Source organism: Molossus molossus, unplaced genomic scaffold (assembly GCF_014108415.1).
Source record: "Molossus molossus isolate mMolMol1 unplaced genomic scaffold, mMolMol1.p scaffold_m16_p_2, whole genome shotgun sequence".
NCBI classification, from domain to species: Eukaryota; Metazoa; Chordata; class Mammalia; order Chiroptera; family Molossidae; genus Molossus; species Molossus molossus.
The window spans coordinates 106,994,783-106,999,531 of record NW_023425355.1 but is presented as its reverse complement, the minus strand read 5'-3'; the positions used below and the strand labels follow the sequence as shown (position 1 = coordinate 106,999,531).

Here is a 4,749-nt window from a genome sequence, read left to right as displayed (position 1 = left end):
TGTGACTCATGAATCCATAAAAACCCTAGAAGAAAATGTAGGCAACAAAATTTCAGACATCATACACAGCAGAATTTTCACTGGTCTATCACCTAAGGCAAGGGAAACAAAGGAAAAAATGAACACACGGGACTTCATTAAACCCAAAAGCTTCTGCACAGCAAAAGAAACAACCATCAAAATGGAAAGGGAACCCACTCTATTGGAGAGCATCATTACCAATAATACTTCAGATAAGGGGTTAATTTCCAAAATATATATAGTACTCATACAACTCAACAAAAGGAAGACAAAGAACCCAATAAAAAAATGGGCAGAGGAGCTGAATAGACACCTCTCCAAACAGGACATACAAATGACTAAGAGATATATGAAGAAATGCTCAACATCATTAATCATCAGAGAGTTGCAAATTAAAACAACAATGAGTTATCACCTCACACCTGTCAGAATGGCCACCATCAACAAATCATCAAACAAGTGTTGGCAAGGGTGTAGAGAAAAGGGGACTCTGGTACACTGCTGGTGCGAATGCAGACTGGTGCAGCCACTATGGAAAACGCTGTGGTGTTACCTCAAAAAATTAAAAATTGAACTTCCATTTGACCCAGTGATCCCGCTTCTAGTAATTTACCCTAAGAAGTCTGTAACACCAATCAGAAAGAATATATGTACCCCCATGTTCATAGCAGCAGTAATTACAATAGCTAAGATCTGGAAACAGCCCAAGTGTCCATCAGTAGATGAATGGATAAAAAAGTTGTGGTACATATACACAATAGAGTACTATGCAGTGGTAAGAAAGAAAGATCTCTTATCCTTTGAGACGACATAGAGGGACCTGAAAAGTATTATCCTAAGCGAAACAAGCCAAGCAGAAAAAGACAAATACCACATGATCTCACTTATTTATGGAATATAATGAACATAACAGTCTGAGGAATAGGGTAGACCCAGAAACATGGAAGTAGGGTACAGACTGACAACCCTCAGAAGAGGGGGTGGTGGGGAGAGGGAAGAGATAAACCACAGAACTTACATGCATGTATGAATAACCAATGGACATGGACAACAAAGCCAGTGATGGTGTGGGGGGGGCAGAAGGGTGTCAATGGGGTAAAAAAGGAGAAACATCTGTAACAAATATAAAATTAAAAATAAAATAAATAAAATTAATATAAAGAAAAATAGGCAGAGGAGTTAAATAGTTACCTCGCCAAACAGGACATACAAATTACCAAGAGACATATGAAAAAATGTTCATCATCATTAATCATCAGAGAGATGCAAATTAAAACAACAATGTGGTATCACCTCACACCTATCAGAATGGCCGCCATCCACAAGGCAGCAAACAAGTGTTGGTGAGGGTGTAGGGAAAAGGGGACTCTAGTACACTGCTGGTTGGTAAGCAGACTTAGGCAGCCACTATGGAAAACACTATGTTGTTACCTCAAAAATTTTAAACTTGAATTGTCATTTGACCCAGTGATCCCACTTCTAGGAGTATACCCTAAGAATCTTGCAATTTTAATCTGAAAGAATATATGTACCCCCCTTTTTCACAGTGGGTTTGCCACCAGAACACGGGTGTCATGAAAACCACCACTAAACCAAACCAAAATGGGAAAGGAAAAGACTCATATCAACATTATCATCATTGGACATGTATATTCTGGCAAGTCTACCACTACTGGCCATCTGATCTACAAATGTGGTGGGATCAACAAAAGAACCATCGAAAAATTTGAGAAGGAGGCTGCTGAGGTGGGGAAGGGCTTCTTCAAGTATGTCTGGGTCTTGGATAAACTGAAAGCTGAATGTGAGCATGATATCTCCCTGTGGAAATTCGAGACCAGCAAGTATTATGTGACCATCATTGATGCCCCAGGACACAGAGACTTCATCAAAAACATGATTACAGGCACATCTCAGGCTGACTGTGCTGTCCTGATAGATGCTGCTGGTGTTGGTGAATTTGAAGCAGGCATCTCCAAGAATGGGCAGACCCGTGAGCATGCCCTTCTGGCTTACACACTGGGTGTTAAACAAGTCATTGTTGGTGTTAACTAAATGGATTCCACTGAGCCACTCTACAGCCAGAAGGGATACATGATAATCATTAAAGTAGTTAGCGCCTATATTAAGAAAATTGGCTACAACCCTGACACAGTAGCATTTGTACCAATTTCTGGTTGGAATGGTGACAATATGCTGGAGCCAAGTGCTAATATGCTTTGGTTCAAGGGATGGAAAGTCACCCATAAAGATGCCAATGCCAATGGAATCATGCTGCTTGAAGCTCTGGATTGCATCCTACCACCAACTCGTCCAACTGACAAGCCCCTGCGTCTGCCCGTCCAAGATGTCTACAAAATTGGTGACATCAGTACTGTTCCTGTGGGCAGAGTGAAGACTGGTGTTCTCAAACCTTGCATGGTGGTCACCTTTGCTCCAATGTAACAACTGAAGTAAAGTCTGTTGAGATGCACCATGAAACTCTGAGTGAAGCTCTTCCTGGGGACAATGTGGGCTTCAATGTTAAGAATATGTCTGTCAAAGATGTTCATCGTGGCAATGTGGCTGGTGACAGCAAAAATGACCCACCAATGGAAGCAGCTGGCCTCACAGCTCAGGTGATTATCTGGAACCATCCAGGCCAAATCATTGCTGGATGTGCACCTGTGCTGGACTGTCACACAGCTCATATTGCTTGTAAATTTGCTGAGCTGAAGGAGAAGATTGACCATCGTTCTGGGAAAAAGCTGGAAGATGGCCCTAAGTTTCTGAAATCTGGTGATGCTCCCATCATCGATATGGTTCTTGGCATGCCCATGTGCATTGAGAGCTTTTCTGACTATCCCCCTCTGGGCCGCTTTGCTGTTCGTGACATGAGACAGACAGTTGCTGTGGGTGTCATCAAAGCAGTGGACAAGAAGGCAGCTGGAGCTGGGTAAGTCACCAGGTCTGCTCAGAAAGCTCAGAAGGCTAAATGAATATTATCCCCAATACCTGCCACCCCAGTCTTAATCAGTGGGGGAAGAACGGACTCAGAACTATTTGTCTCAATTGGCCATTTAAGTTTAATAGTAAAAGACTGGTTAATGATTACAGTGCACTGTAAAACCAGAAGGAAAGGAGAACGTTTTGTGGACCATTTGGTTTTTTTGTGTGTATGGCAGTTTCTAAGTTACTAGTTTTTAAAATCAGTACTTTTTAATAGAAACAACTTGACCAAAAATCTGTCACAGAATTTTGAGACTCATTAAAACAAAGTTTATTGGCTCAGCGGTTGGAGTGTGGGCCTGCAAACCAGAGTCTCGGGTTCGGTTCCCGCTAGGGGCACATACCAAAAAAAGAGGGGGGGGAACACAAAGTTTAATGAGAAAAGAAAAAGAATATATGTACCCCCATGTTCATAGCAGCACTATTTACGATAGCTAAGATCTGGAAACAGCCCAAGTGTCCATCAGTACATGAATGGATAAAAAAGCTGTGGTACATATACACAATGGAGTACTCTGTAGCTGTAAGAATGAAAGATCTCTTATCCTTTGAGACAACAGTGAGGGACCTGGAAATTATTATCCTAAGCGAAACAAGCCAAAAAGAGAAACATAAATACCACATGATTTGTGGAATATAATAAACATAACAGTCTGAGGAATGGGGTAGTCCCAGAGATGTGGAAGTGGGGTACAGACTGACAATCCCCAGAAGAGGGAGTGGTGGGGGAGAGATAAACCACAGAACTTATATGTATGTATGCATGAACAATGGACATGGACAACAAAGCTGGGGAAAGGTATAGGAGGGAAAGAGGGGCGTATCAGTGGAGGAAAAAGGAGAAACATCTTTAACAAAAATAAATTAATTAAATAAAAAAATAATAATATTTAAAAAAAATTTTTTGAGGAAAAAAAAAAGAGTATGAAAGAGTCCTTTTTTCTCCACACCCTTGCCAACAGATCTGGAAACAGCCCAAGTGTCCATCAGTAGACGAATGGATAAAAAAGCTGTGGTGCATATACACAATGGAGTACTACGCAGCTGTAAGAAAGAAAGATCTCTTATCCTTTGAGACGACATGGAGGGACCTGGAAAGTATTATCGTAAGCGAAACAAGACAAGCAGAGAAAGACAAATATCACATGATCTCAGTTATTTGTGGAATATAACGAACATAACAGTCTGAGGAACGGGGTAGACCCAGAGACGTGGAAGTAGGGTACAGACTGACAATCCTCAGAAGAAGGGGTAGGGTAGGGAGGGAATAGATAAACCTCAGAACTTATATGCATGTACACATAAACAATCAACATGGATAACAAATCTGGGGACGGGGTGAGGGGGGATGGGGAGGAGGGTTTTAATGGGGGAAAAGGGAGAAACATCTGTAACAAAAATAAATTAATAAAAAAAATTATATTCAGAGAAAAAAAAAAGAATTGACTAAAGAATTTTTTAACACTCTCAATCCCCAAGCTGAACTGTGTATCAATTAAATCAGAAATGAAAGCCCAGGCATCAATATTTTTCAATTCCCAGGTGATTTCAGCGCATTGCCAGGGTTGCAAGGTTGAAAACCACCGATAGACTAACTGGATAGGTTAGAACAGTGTTTTTCAACCCTGGCTGCAACTTGGGAGCTTTTGTAACAGTGTTTCTTAAGCTCAGGTTTTGATTTAAATTGGTTTGTAGGGGGGCAATGGCTAGTGGAATTTAAATTTCCCTAGGTGGTTCTGATGT

General features: G+C 41.1%; 1 pseudogene; it reads left to right on the top strand.

The window, feature by feature from the left end:
• Window positions 1–1,623: 1,623 nt before the first annotated feature.
• On the top strand, window positions 1,624–3,070 carry LOC118635786 (annotated as a pseudogene).
• The last annotated feature ends 1,679 nt before the right edge of the window (window positions 3,071–4,749 follow it).